Raw genomic sequence first — 13,191 nt, forward strand, 5'->3', positions numbered from 1 at the left:
AGGGGTATATTTATTTCTTTGTTTCTTTCCATTTTAGCCCGCACTTCCCGTAGAACAGGCTCAGGGTGGGCTACATCATAAAAACAAACAACAGTAAAAAAAAAAACCCCAAACATTTAAAATATATAAAATCTAAAATTACAACGTAACAGTAGAGACTAAAATGGCAGATTCTTCCTCACAGACATGGCCTATTGTTCAGCAGACATGGCCTCACAGACATGGCCTATTGTTCAGCAAGTCCTACAACACTGGGATGGAAGAAGCGGGGAGGCCGGTAACTAATGATGTCCACTATATATTCCATGCAGCTCACCCTTCCCTTTCCACCCCCCACTGTCCTCTGAGCTCTGCTGACCAAGTAAGGGGGGGCTGCCCTCGAAATGGAATAAAGCTGCCAGCACAGTGTAGGGCAGGTGTTAGACCGGAGGTGTAAAACTCATTCGTTACGAGGGCTGGATCCGACCTAAAGGAGACCTTGCTGGGCCGTGCCATGTCAGGCTGGGCCATGCGTGCACCTATTTCAGATTAGGTGGCAGAGAAATAAACTTTAGAAAGGACAAACACAATTAAAGTTTATATGTTGTCGAAGGCTCTCACAGCCAGGGGCCATTGGTTGTTGTAGATTTCCCAGGCTTTGTGACTGTGGTCTTGACATTGTGAGAGCTGACATTTAGCTAGCAACTGTGACTTGCATCCTCAGAGGGAGAACCCAGAAATCTGGAGTTCTCTCTGACCCAAATGCCAAGACCACAGCTACACAGCCCGGAAAATCTACAACAAACAAAGATTAAAACACACACACACAACATGCTTAAAACATTAGCACTCATTGGTCTTAAAGGTGCTCTCTTTGTATTTCTTCTTCTTCTTCTTCTTCATTGGCCTTAAAGGTGCTCTCTTTGTATTTCTCCCATGGGATCCAGGGAACTGAACAAAAGAAGGTCTGGCCTTTTCTTTCCTTCCTTCCCCAGGGGACAAGGAAGGTGTGGCAACTCAGCTAATAGAAGGAAGAGAAGCTTGACTCAGTAGCTCTGCTGTGCGATTGAGAGAGCCTGGCAAAGCAAGCTCTTCCTCCCCAAGGAAGGAGCCTCAGCTAATGGCAAAAATAGAAGGTTTGCTCTTCAGCTCCTGTGCAATTGAGCAAGCCTTGCAAAGCATGCAGAAGGAATTAAGAGAGGAGAAGGAAGCAGATGGCAGCCATCTGCTGGGGGGCCTGATTCAGCCCCTGGGCTGCATGTTTGACACCCTTGTGTTAGACTATCTCTCTCTCTCTCGGCTTGGCTTCGCGAACGAAGATTTAAGAAGGGTGCAATAGTCCACGTTTGCTGGAGGCTCGCTGGTGGCTGACAAGACCAATGTGGGACAGGCAGGTCCGGCCACAGCGGCTGCAGGGAAAAGTCTGATTTAGGGTTGGTCCTGTAGCAGTGCCAGCAACACCGCAAAAATCATGCGTCCATGTATTTGTGGCACCACAGCACAGCCCATTTGGTGTAGTGGTTAAGTGTGCAGACTCTTATCTGGAAGAATTGGGTTTGATTCCCCACTCCTCCACTTGCAGCTGCTGGAATAGCCTTGGGTCAGCCATAGCTCTTGTAGGAATTGTCCATGAAAGGGCAGCTTCTGGGAGAGCTTTCTCAGCCCCACCTACCTCACAGGGTGTCTGTTGTGGGGGAAGAAGATAAAGGAGATTGTGAGCCTCTCTGAGACTGATTCAGAGAGAAGGACGGGGTATAAATCTACTTCAAAAACATGAATCCAAGGCATGGATCCACATGGATCCTAAGGGTTTTTGCTTGGGGTCCCCCCAACATCACCACATATCATCTGCTTGCACCAGAAAAGTCACGCATCCATGGCTTCATGGCAACACCATGCGGCAATAATAGGGTTCAAAACCATAAATCCTCACGGCTCCTCATAGTTTTTGCATCAGATCCCCCCAAATGCAGCATCAAATCGCACATGATATACCTAGAGGGTTTGCTTTCTAACTCCTGTGCGATTGAGCAAGCCTTTGAAAGCATGCAGAAGGAATGAAGAGAGAGGGAGAAGAAAGTAAATGACAGACAGTTGCTGGGGGGCCTAATAGGAGTCCTCTGGAGGCCTGATTCGGCCCCTGGGCTGCATGTTTGACACCCCTGCGTTAGACTATCAGCAACACCACAAAATTATGCAACCACAACACCACAACAGAGCCCATTTGGTGTAGCGGTTAAGTGTGCAGAGTCCTATCTGGGAGAACCAGGTTTGATTTCCCACTCCTTCACTTGCAGCTGCTGGAATGGCCTTGGGTCAGCCATAGCTCTGGCAGAGGTTGTTCTTGAAAGGGCAGCTTCTGGGAGAGCTCTCTCAGCCCCACCCACCTCACAGGGTGTCTGTTGTGGGGAAAGAAGATAAAGAAGATTGTGAGCTGTTTTGAGACTCTGATTCAGACAGAAGGGCGGGGTATAAATCTATGGTCATCATCTCCAAAAACATGAATCCAAGGCACAGATCCACATGGATCCTCAGGGTTTTTGCGTGGGGTCCCCTCAACATCACCATCAATTACATAACATGTTCAGGGACACTGCTTGCACCAGAAAAACCACGCATTCATGGCAACACCATGCTGCAAAGATATGGTTGATAACCGCAAATTCTCATGGATTATCATAGTTTTTGCATCAGATCACCCCAAATTCAGCATCAAATCACACATTATAAACATGGCCACAGGTGACGCCACAGAAATCCTGCATCCACAGCTTCATGGCAACACCACGCAACAGAAACATGATTCCGAAGCACAGAGCCTCATAAATTCATATATATATATATATATATATATATATATATATATATATATATATATATATATATATATATTTGCTGAAATGAAATTAAAGCACCATGACACTGTAGGCCATCTCTTAGCCTGTAGGAAACACCGCAGAAATCATGCATCCATGGAGTTCTGGTGCCACATGAGCACAAAAATCACGGTCTAGAAGCACAGAGCCTCATGGATCCTCAGGGTTTTTGCCTTGGATCACCCTGAATTCACCATCAAATCCCATATTATGTCCACGGCCACAAAAGTCAGTGATCAACAGCTTTGTGGCAACACCATGCTTCAAAAAACATGGGTTTGAGGGACGGATCCTCAGGGCTTCTGCTTTTGACAAAAATCTGTAATCTTTCATTGAAATCTGCCTCCGTTCCTGAGGACTGGAAGGTAGCAGATGTCACCCCCATCTTTAAAAAGGGTTCCAGAGGAGATCCAGGAAATTACAGGCCAGTCAGTCTGACTTCAATACCGGGAAAGTTGGTAGAAAGCATTATCAAGGACAGAATGAGTAGGCACATCGATGAACACGGGTTATTGAGGAAGACTCAGCATGGGTTCTGCAAGGGAAGATCTTGCCTGATACATTTCTTTGAGGGGGTGAACAAACATGTGGACAAAGGAGACCCGATAGATGTTGTTTAGTTTTACTTCCAGAAAGCTTTTGATAAAGTTCCTCATTAAAGGCTCCTTAGAAAGCTTGAGAGTCATGGAGTAAAAGGACAGGTCCTCTTGTGGATCAAAAACTGACTGAGTAATAGGAAGCAAATAGTGAGTATAAATGGACAGTCTTCGCAGTGGAGGACGGTAAGCAGTGGGGTGCCGCAGGGCTCGGTACTGGGTCCCATGCTCTTTAACTTTTTCATAAATGATTTAGAGTTGGGAGTGAGCAGTGAAGTGGCCAAGTTTGCGGATGACACTAAATTGTTCAGGGTGGTGAGAACCAGAGAGGATTGTGAGGAACTCCAAAGGGACCTGTTGAGGCTGGGTGAGTGGGCGTCAACGTGGCAGATGCAGTTCAGTGTGGCCAAGTGCAAAGTAATGCACATTGGGGCCAAGAATCCCAGCTATAAATACAAGTTGATGGGGTGTGAACTGGCAGAGACTGACCAAGAGAAAGATCTTGGGGTTGTGGTAGATAACTCACTGAAAATGTCAAGACAGTGTGGTTTGCAATAAAAAAGGCCGACGCCATGCTGGGAATTATTAGGAAGGGAATTGAAAACAAATCAGCCAGTATCATAATGCCCCTGTATAAATCGATGGTGCGGTCTCATTTGGAGTACTGTGTGCAGTTCTGGTCGCCGCACCTCAAAAAGGATATTATAGCATTGGAGAAAGTCCAGAAAAGGGCAACTAGAATGATTAAAGGGCTGGAACACTTTCCCTATGAAGAAAGGTTGAAACGCTTGGGGCTCTTTAGCTTGGAGAAACATCGACTGCGGGGTGACATGATAGAGGTTTACAAGATAATGCATGGGATGGAGAAAGTAGAGAAAGAGGTACTTTTCTCCCTTTCTCACAATACAAGAACTCGTGGGCATTCGATGAAATTGCTGAGCAGACAGGTTAAAACGGATAAAAGGAAGTACTTCTTCACCCAAAGGGTGATTAACATGTGGAATTCACTGCCACAGGAGGTGATGGCAGCCACAAGCATAGCCACCTTCAAGAGGGGTTTAGATAAAAATATGGAGCAGAGGTCCATCAGTGGCTATTAGCCACAGTGTGTGTGTGTGTGTGTGTGTGTGTGTGTGTATATATATATATATATATATATATATATATATATATATTTGGCCGCTGTGTGACACAGAGTTTTGGACTGGATGGGCCATTGGCCTGATCCAACATGGCTTCTCTTATGTCCTTATGTTCTTACAATATCGCCGTCTACTCACTATTCATGCCCATGGGAAGAATTTGCACCCCAGCAATCATGGGTCCATGGCTTCGTGGCAACACCATGCAAGAAAAATATTCGAAAGCACAGATCCTCATGGATCCTTATGAGCTTTGCTTTGGATTTCCCCAAACTCATCATCAAATCATATGGGCAGAGCTTGCACCATAGAAATCGTGGATCCGTGTGTTTGTGGCAACACCATAATGAAAAAACATGGTATTGAAGGGGGAGCTTGGGGTGACCCAAAACAAGAACCAAAAGATCCTTTAGGATCAGTGGTCTGGAACCATGTTTTTGCTGCATGGTGATGGCGGAAGAGTTTGGATCTGTGATTTCCAGGGTGCAAGCCCTGCCCATGGACATGATAGATGACCTTTCTTCATGGTAAGCTTGAGAGGATCCAAAGCAGAATTCATGAGGATCTCTGCTTTGGAACCGTGTTTTTGCAGTGCTGTGGCACCACCAATCTGTGGAGGTGTGATTTTTGAGGTGGTACCTATAGTCGATACACGTTCTACTGTAGGATGGTGATTTTGTTTTGATTCAATGTAAAAATCATACGAATTCATGAAGATCCGTTCAGATCGGACTTACCAGCCCCCCCCCCCCGTGGGAAAGGGTGACTGCAGAGATTTGGGGGGGGGGGGTGTCTTTGTGGAATCAAAGCCAAACTCCATCACCTGCAGTTGGCAACCCCCGCAGAGGGAGGAGGTTTTCAGAAGGGCCCTGAGAATAGGTGGAGGTGAAGAGTTCAGGTTTGTGAACTCCCTGGAGGAAGGTCTGAGTTCGAACTTGACTCTCCTTCGGCCCAGCCTTCCCTCTGGGACTGGTCTACCTTGCAGGGTGGGTGGGTGGTGGAGAGGAGGGGGAAGGGCCGGTGGAGCCCCTAGAAGATGAGTGGAGTGGAAAGGGCTAACTCTGATTTGGGGAATTTCAGAGGAGGGGAGAGTCCTCAGGGAGGTATACTGCCCTAGAGACACCCCCCTCCCCTCTAAAACAGCCATTTCCTGCAAGGGGACTGACCTCTGTAGCCTGGGGATAAAGTGTCATCTGGAGAGATCTCCAGGCCCCGCCGGGAGGTTGGCCAGCCTAGCAGAGACCCTGCGGGAGGAGAACCCCCCTTCCTCCAGCCTGGGGGCCCCTTGCAGGGATAATAGGGAAGGGGGCTTAACCTTCACCCCGCACCAGCTGTGCACCAGCCTACATGAAGCTCCTCTGCAGCACTGGAAGGGTTAAGACAGCTGAGCTGCTTGCTAGAGAGGCCGAGCAAGTGGGGGGGGGCAGGAGAGGGAGGGGGCTCTTCCTGGGGGAGGGGGAGGGGTTTGTATTTGCAGGGCGGAGGAGGAAGGGAGAAGCCTGCAAAGAAGCTGCAGCAGGAGAGGGACGCTTTGCAGCCGCCGGATCCTGCAAGTGGAGGGTAAGGGGGGGGGGGGGGATAACATTTAGCTCTTGGGAGGGAGGGAGGCGGGGATCATTGCAAGCCGTGGCTGTCCCAGGTGGGCCGTTTTCTCCCGGGTAACTGATCTCGGTCTGCTGCAGGTGGGTTCTAATTCTGGGAGAACTTCAGGCCAGGAGATTCACGGAAACAGCTAAAGCCACCCTAATCAAGCACTGTGAATACATAGCTAGCAAATTTTACTGCAGATCCAAATATTATTTCTTACGTTCAAAAATCAGCAAATCAGTCCGCATCTCTCTCATGCATATGTCCCTTGCACAGCTCACAATAGAAAGTGCCCTAAACGTCCCTTAAAGCGCAGGCGTCTTCTTGGCCTCTCTCGAGAGTAGGGGAAAAGCGCTTGAGCTGATCCTGTATTTCTTGAATAAGGAGCTTGCAAAGAGACTTCTCCGTTTCCTGTGTCGGTTGCAGTATAAAGGGGGAGCCTTGTGAGGATGGAGTGGATCAATTTCTCAGGGATTTCTTTGGCAATGTAGTAAACTTGGTTATTTATTCAGGGTTGCTGATTATTTTGGCTTCAGGCACCAAGAGGCTGGTAACGGTGAGGCACCAGTTTTGCTCTGCTATGGAAGCGGAGTTTGTTGGGGAGCAGTGATAATCAGTGTGATTAAATGTAAGAAAAATTAAATATATGAAACCGGCGTTCTCTTGCTGGTCATTTTCGTTCTGCAAACCACAACCGAAGCTGGCCTTTTGGGGGAGCGGGATGAGTTAGGACAGGGGTGTGGGCTGGGGGAAGGGAAGTCCAGCCTGCACCGGAATCCTCTGCAGCCCCATCCTAAGGCCCTGATGTGGGGCTAGTGTGGGGCTGCAGCTGCCAGTCAGTGCCCAAGGCCCCCCAGCACAGGAGAGGATCATTTTAAATGCCTCCTTTGCCAAGGTGGAGAGCGCCTAGCAACCCCATTGGTGCTCATGCAAACACCACCCCAGCCCACCAATTGGAGCATTAGGCGGCTCCCCTGACATGCAGAGAGGGGTGGAGCTTGCTGATGTGGCCACGCCCCCAATGGATACAGGATCTGGAGGAACAAAGGCCACACAAGAATCAACAACAGAATAGTAAAAAGACTCTTGAGTTGTGCCTATGAAACAACGGAGCAGAGATTATTTTTCCACACAAGAATCCACCACTGTGAGGAACATGGCATGTAAACACACGGGAAAAATCGCTGCTGCTGCAAACGCATCACCCCTGCCCCATCCCTCCACAGCTCACTTGGCAGAGGCAGCTGCAACAGGATGCCAGATTCTCCCTCCTGTGCTGGGGTTGGGGTGGAAGGATGGGCATCCTTTTGCCAGGTGAGAGAGGCACAGACCCCCAGGCAGCACAACAGGGAGGAACACCAGAGCACAGTCCCAGGAGGGGAGGGTTCAGATCTCGTTAAGGGAGATGCCAACAAGACTATGAAGCCTGCCTTGGGTCAGGAGGCCCAGTAAGGGATCCCAGATGGAATCACATGTATGAATCATTCATGCTGATAGGCTGGTCGCATGGCAGGTATTTTGGCTGACTCTTCCACCAGCTAGCATCTCCACCACTGAGATAATTAGTAGCCATGCAAAGGTCTTCAGAGTCTTAGCTTTATTCCAAATAGTCTGGACCTTGGAAAATGGCCCTTCTTTCAGGGTGAGCGGGAATACGGGGCCGGGAGAAAACGATGATAATTCTCTGGATGAAGGACTTGTGGTATATTCCCCGCTTCTTTTTAGGAATGGAAGTTGTATTTATATGTGCATCTATGGGTCTGCAGGTTTGTGTGTGTGTATATGCATCTTCCTTTTGACACACTCCTGTCTGTCTCTCTCCATCCCCTCAGGGAGAAGCCTCCCTTCATAGCCAAGTTAATACAGGCAGCTTTTCAGAGACGGAGGTGACTCAAGAGAAGGAGAAGGAGATGGAAGAGCAGGACCCAGAAGGACCTGGAGCTGGCAAGAGAGCAAGGAAGAGTCCCCATCCCATCCCACCTGGAAGTGGTGCGGAATTCTGGGAGAGAGCTGTGCCAGAGGTCCTGTCTAAAGACATCACGACCTCAGATGTACTCTGCCAACACTTCCGGCAGTTCCGCTACCATGAGGCCGATGGGCCCCAAGAGGTTTGTAGCCAGCTCCATGGACTTTGCAACCGGACTCTCCAGCCCCAGAAAATGCAGGGCTGGGTCAAAGGACGTGGGCCGGAGACCAGTTCCCAGGCAGTGGCTCTGGCCGAAGGTTTCCTCCTGAGTCAGGCAGAGGAGAAGAGGCAGGCAGGACAGGTGAGGGGATTCTCTCCTGTATTTCTAATTCAAGCAACTAAATCTGACCTTATCTTAAAGTTTCCTTGCCAGATAATTGCCCAGAGCCTCTTCTGCTAGAAGATTTCTGATCCCTGCAGGTACCTCACCAGCTCTGCTGACAGAAGGGTGCAGAATCTGGGAGTGGGGCAGGATCCCTTCCTTGGAGAGCCAGTTTGGTGTAGTGGTTAAGTGTGCGGACTCTTATCTGGGAGAACCAGGTTTGATTCCCCAGGTTTGATTCCCCTCCACTTGGACCTGCTAGCATGGCCTTGGGTCAGCCATAGCTCTGGCAGAGGTTGTCCTTGAAAGGGCAGCTGCCATGAGAGCCCTCTCCAGCCCCACCCACCTCACAGGGTGTCTGTTGTGGGGGAGGAAGGTAAAGGAGATTGTGAGCTGCTCTGAGACTCTTTGGAGTGGAGAGCGGGATATAAATCCAATATCATCTTCTTCCTTGGTCTCTTTTTCATTCCATCTCTTACTCCTCTCCCTGGCTGCTGTTTCAGATGTGGGGACCACCTTTGGAGATGGAAGCTGCAATCCCTGAGGCAGAAGGAGCTTCCTTGGAGCAGGGGCAGAGCGTGCCGGCGGTGGAGCGTGCCCAAGATGCCCTCTCCTGTGGTAAGGACTCCTTGTGCCTGGGTGTGATTGGGGCAATCCATGAATGTGGTGGGTAGAGAGTTCAGGTCGGGGGGGGGGGTTTGTGTGTGTGGAATACATATTTCTACAGACAACACAGAGTTAATTGGTGGCACTTAATGTCCACAAACTGTGATGCCTCCAAAAGGAGATTAGACAAATTCCTGGAGGTCAGTGTCTCTCATTATATTAAAAAAAAAAAATCACATCTCACCTTTTTTCCATCAGAGTCTCAACTTGCCAAGGTGGGGGGGAAGATAGATAAGCCTCAGCTGAGCTCTTCAGCCTGGTGAATAAAGGAACCTCCACCTTCTGGGGCAGCCAAACTCTGAAAACGTGTCCCTGGGGGCAAATAATAATGGGGAACTGTGGCTTCTGTGCTTGTGCTTGAAGGGTCACCTGGGGGGCTGCTGTGGGCAGCAGGGGGTGGAGGAGGGATGGCAGGCGATGGCCCAGCACTGTCAGGAACTTTGGGGAGGGTCTTGGGGTGGGACTTGGGACAGATGTGATATCTTCTTGAAGTTGCATCTGGCTGAAAATCTGGTTGTGAACTTAGCATGCCCAGAGACACTCTGAAAACTAATTTTTATTACCTTCAACTCTCCAGAACTGCTTGATTCACATCTGGTACATTGTGACCGTGAAGTTTCATGCTACGGCATTTCCACCAACCCCTTTCCCTCTCCATGGGGTGGCCAACGGTAGCTCTCCACATGTTTTTTTGCCTACAACTCCAATCAACCCCAGCCAGCATGGCCAATAGCTGGGGCTGATGGGAGTTGTAGGCTAAAAGCATCTGGAGAGCTACCATTGGCCACCCCTGCCATAGAGGAAACCCAAGTCTCACAGCAGTCTGAAATATTCTGGCAGCATTTATAATCCCTGAGGCTCATAAGTCTCTGGTGCGTCTCTTCTGCCTCTCCCAGAATGTAATAAAAAGGGTAAGGTTTAACAACCCCAGAAAGGAGGTGTGTGAAGCAGGGAACAAACAAGCAAATACCCTTCCTTCCGCCCTTGTCTCAGGAACAGGCAGTGAAGAGATGCTCTTGAGCCTTCGTCTTTTCAAAGGGGTGGAAACGGCTGCTGCACCTGCAATCCAGGTAGGAGAGATTGGGGGGCGGAGGGCACAGCCCGAGTCCCTCCTATTTTCTCAGAGGAGTTTTTGCTCCTTCTGTTTCTACAAGGAGTCTGTGTGAGAGATCCCTTGAATACTGTTCCATTTCCCCATCCCAAGCCTTCCTTTCCATATCTTCCCAGACTACTCCCTTCCAGTGTGCAGTCTGTCCAAGGCGTGATCTTTGAAGAGGAGGGAATCTGCTTTTTTTTCCAGGGTCCCTTTTCCTTTGAGGAGGTGTCCGTCTCTTTCACGGAGGCAGAGTGGGCCCTTCTGGATCCAGGACAAAGAGCTCTGTACAGGGAAGTCATGCTGGAGAACTATGAGAATGTGTCCTTTCTGGGTAAGGATCTTTTAGTGCAACTTGCTGCCACTGAGATGAGGAATGAATCCAAATATTGTATAGCAATGCATCCTTTTGAGGCCTTTTCTGCTACTTGGGAGGGATCTGCTTGGAATAAAGGCCAATGCCATGCTGGGAATTATTAGGAAGGGAATTGAAAACAAATCAGCCAGTATCATAATGCCCCTGTATATATCGATGGTGCGGTCTCATTTGGAGTACTGTGTGCAGTTCTGGTCGCCGCACCTCAGAAAGGATATTGTAGCATTGGAGAAGGTCCAGAAAAGGGCAACTAGAATGATTAAAGGGCTGGAACACTTTCCCTATGAAGAAAGGTTAAAACGCTTGGGGCTTTTTAGCTTGGAGAAACGTCAACTGTGGGGTGACATGATAGAGGTTTACAAGATAATGCATGGGATGGAGAAAGTAGAGAAAGAGGTACTTTTCTCCCTTTCTCACAATACAAGAACTCGTGGGCATTCGATGAAATTGCTGAGCAGACAGGTTAAAACGGATAAGGGGAAGTACTTCTTCACCCAAAGGGTGATTAACATGTGGAATTCACTGCCACAGGAGGTGGTGGCGGCCACAAGCATAGCCACATAGTGGGGTTTAGATAAAAATATGGAGCAGAGGTCCATCAGTGGCTATTAGCCACAGTGTGTGTGTGTGTGTATATATACACATATAATTGTGTGTATATATATATATATACACATATAATTTTTTTTTGGCCACTGTGTGACACAGAGTATTGGACTGGATGGGCCACTGGCCTGATCTAACATGGCTTCTCTTATGTTCTTATGAATGAAAAGATCTCCAGTTCAACTGGCAGCATCTCCAGAGAAAAGGATCAGATAGGAGGTGAAGGGAAAGACCTCTGCCTGAGACCCTGGAGAGCCGATGCTGGACTGAGCAGATGATACTGACTCCAAGGGACCAAGGGTCTGATTCAGGATAAGGAAACTTCACATATTCATAGAATTGGAACTGACCTCTGGGGTCATCTAAGCCAACCCCCTGCAAAATGTAGGGAATCCGGGGGGGGGGGGGGGAGCAGAAATGCCTATATACCGTCTGTAGCGATGCAAGGTGAAAGAACTGCCAACAACATCCTTAAATTCTATCATGCAAAAGGAGTTCTTGACATTCCAGCCACCCAAAAGTTATTTCAAATGAAGGCAGTTGCAGAAAGGCTCTGTGGCGCTCTCATCGGCCCTTCCTCTTCCAGCTCTGCCCCTCTTCAGAGGGTTCAGACCAAATTCCTTAGAGCGAACCTGCAGGTCCCCAGATGTGTCCCGAATATACTCACATGACTAGAAACTGGCACTTTGAAAATGGAAGTCAAAATGGCTTCACTCCATCACTGGCTGAAAAGGAACTTTCAACCTGAGGGACTAGTCCGGGGTGGCTAAACTGTGGCTCTTTAAGAACATAAGAGAAGCCATGTTGGATCAGGCCAATGACCCATCCAGTGCAACACTCTGTGTCACACAGAGTGGCCAAAATACACACACACACACAGAGTGGCTAATAGCCACTGATGGACCTCTGCTCCATATTTTTATGTAAACCCCTCTTGAAGCTGGCTATGCTTGTAGCCACCACCTCCTGTGGCAGTGAATTCCACATGTTAATCACCCTTTGGGTGAAGAAGTACGTAGTTTTATCCGTTCTAACCCGACTGCGCAGCAATTTCATTGAATGCCCACGAGTTCTTGTATTGTGAGAAAGGGAGAAAAGGACTTCTTTCTCTACTTTCTCCATCCCATGCATAATCTTGTAAACCTCTATCATGTCACCTCGCAGTCGACGTTTCTCCAAGCTAAAGAGCCCCAAGCGTTTTAACCTTTCTTCATAGGGAAAGTGTTCCAGCCCTTTAATCATTTTAGTTGCCCTTTTTCTGGACTTTTTCCAATGCTATAATATCCTTTTTGAGGTGCAGTGACCAGAATTGTACACAGTATATATTTATACAGGGGCATAACGATACTGGCTGATTTGTTCTCACTTCCCTTCCTAATAATTCCCAGCATGGCGTTGGCCTTTTTTATTGCAATCTTAAACTGCAATAAAATTGCAAGTTCTTAAACTGAGGATATAGAGAGACAAACAGATCTTCATAGATATCCCAAATGCAGAGTGCCCAGTCAAATTCGGTATGGTTCAGTCTGAATAGCATATCGAACACACCTTGATGTAAAGAAAAACCAGAAAAGCCTTCACAGTGGCTAGATGTGAGGCTCTTCCCTCTGTGGTGCTTGAGGGCAAATTCAGAAGAGATCCTTTTGCACAGAGACTTTGAGATTGTGAGTCTGGGAAGACAGAAAATATTGAGCATCTGATGCTGAGATGTAAGTGGTATCATGAGGTTCGAGTTAGATTAATTCAGCCTCTTATAAAAGAGATGCCTGGGCAGACAGATGGGTGGGGGAGGTATCCTTAAATATTAATTATTCTTGGGGAAAGGTGGATGTGTGGTTCAGATCAGCCAAACTTTCCTCCTATAGGTATATAGATGCTGTTAGATCTTACTCCCTTTCCCAAGTGCTAACAGTTTCTCTCTCTCTATTCCAGCAGAAGATGAGCAGAGGAATGTGGAGGGTGAGGAACGTCATCAGAAAATG

The 13,191-nt window shown here is 48.2% G+C and overlaps 1 protein-coding gene across 1 annotated transcript in view; it reads left to right on the forward strand.

Annotated features, from left to right (window-relative positions):
• Nucleotides 1-13,191, forward strand: part of LOC132571572 (zinc finger protein 709-like) — a 172,672-nt gene that overhangs the window by 96,651 nt on the left and 62,830 nt on the right. The window lies entirely within an intron of this gene.

The sequence above is a fragment of the Heteronotia binoei genome, chromosome 5 (assembly GCF_032191835.1).
Source record: "Heteronotia binoei isolate CCM8104 ecotype False Entrance Well chromosome 5, APGP_CSIRO_Hbin_v1, whole genome shotgun sequence".
Taxonomy (NCBI): domain Eukaryota; kingdom Metazoa; phylum Chordata; class Lepidosauria; order Squamata; family Gekkonidae; genus Heteronotia; species Heteronotia binoei.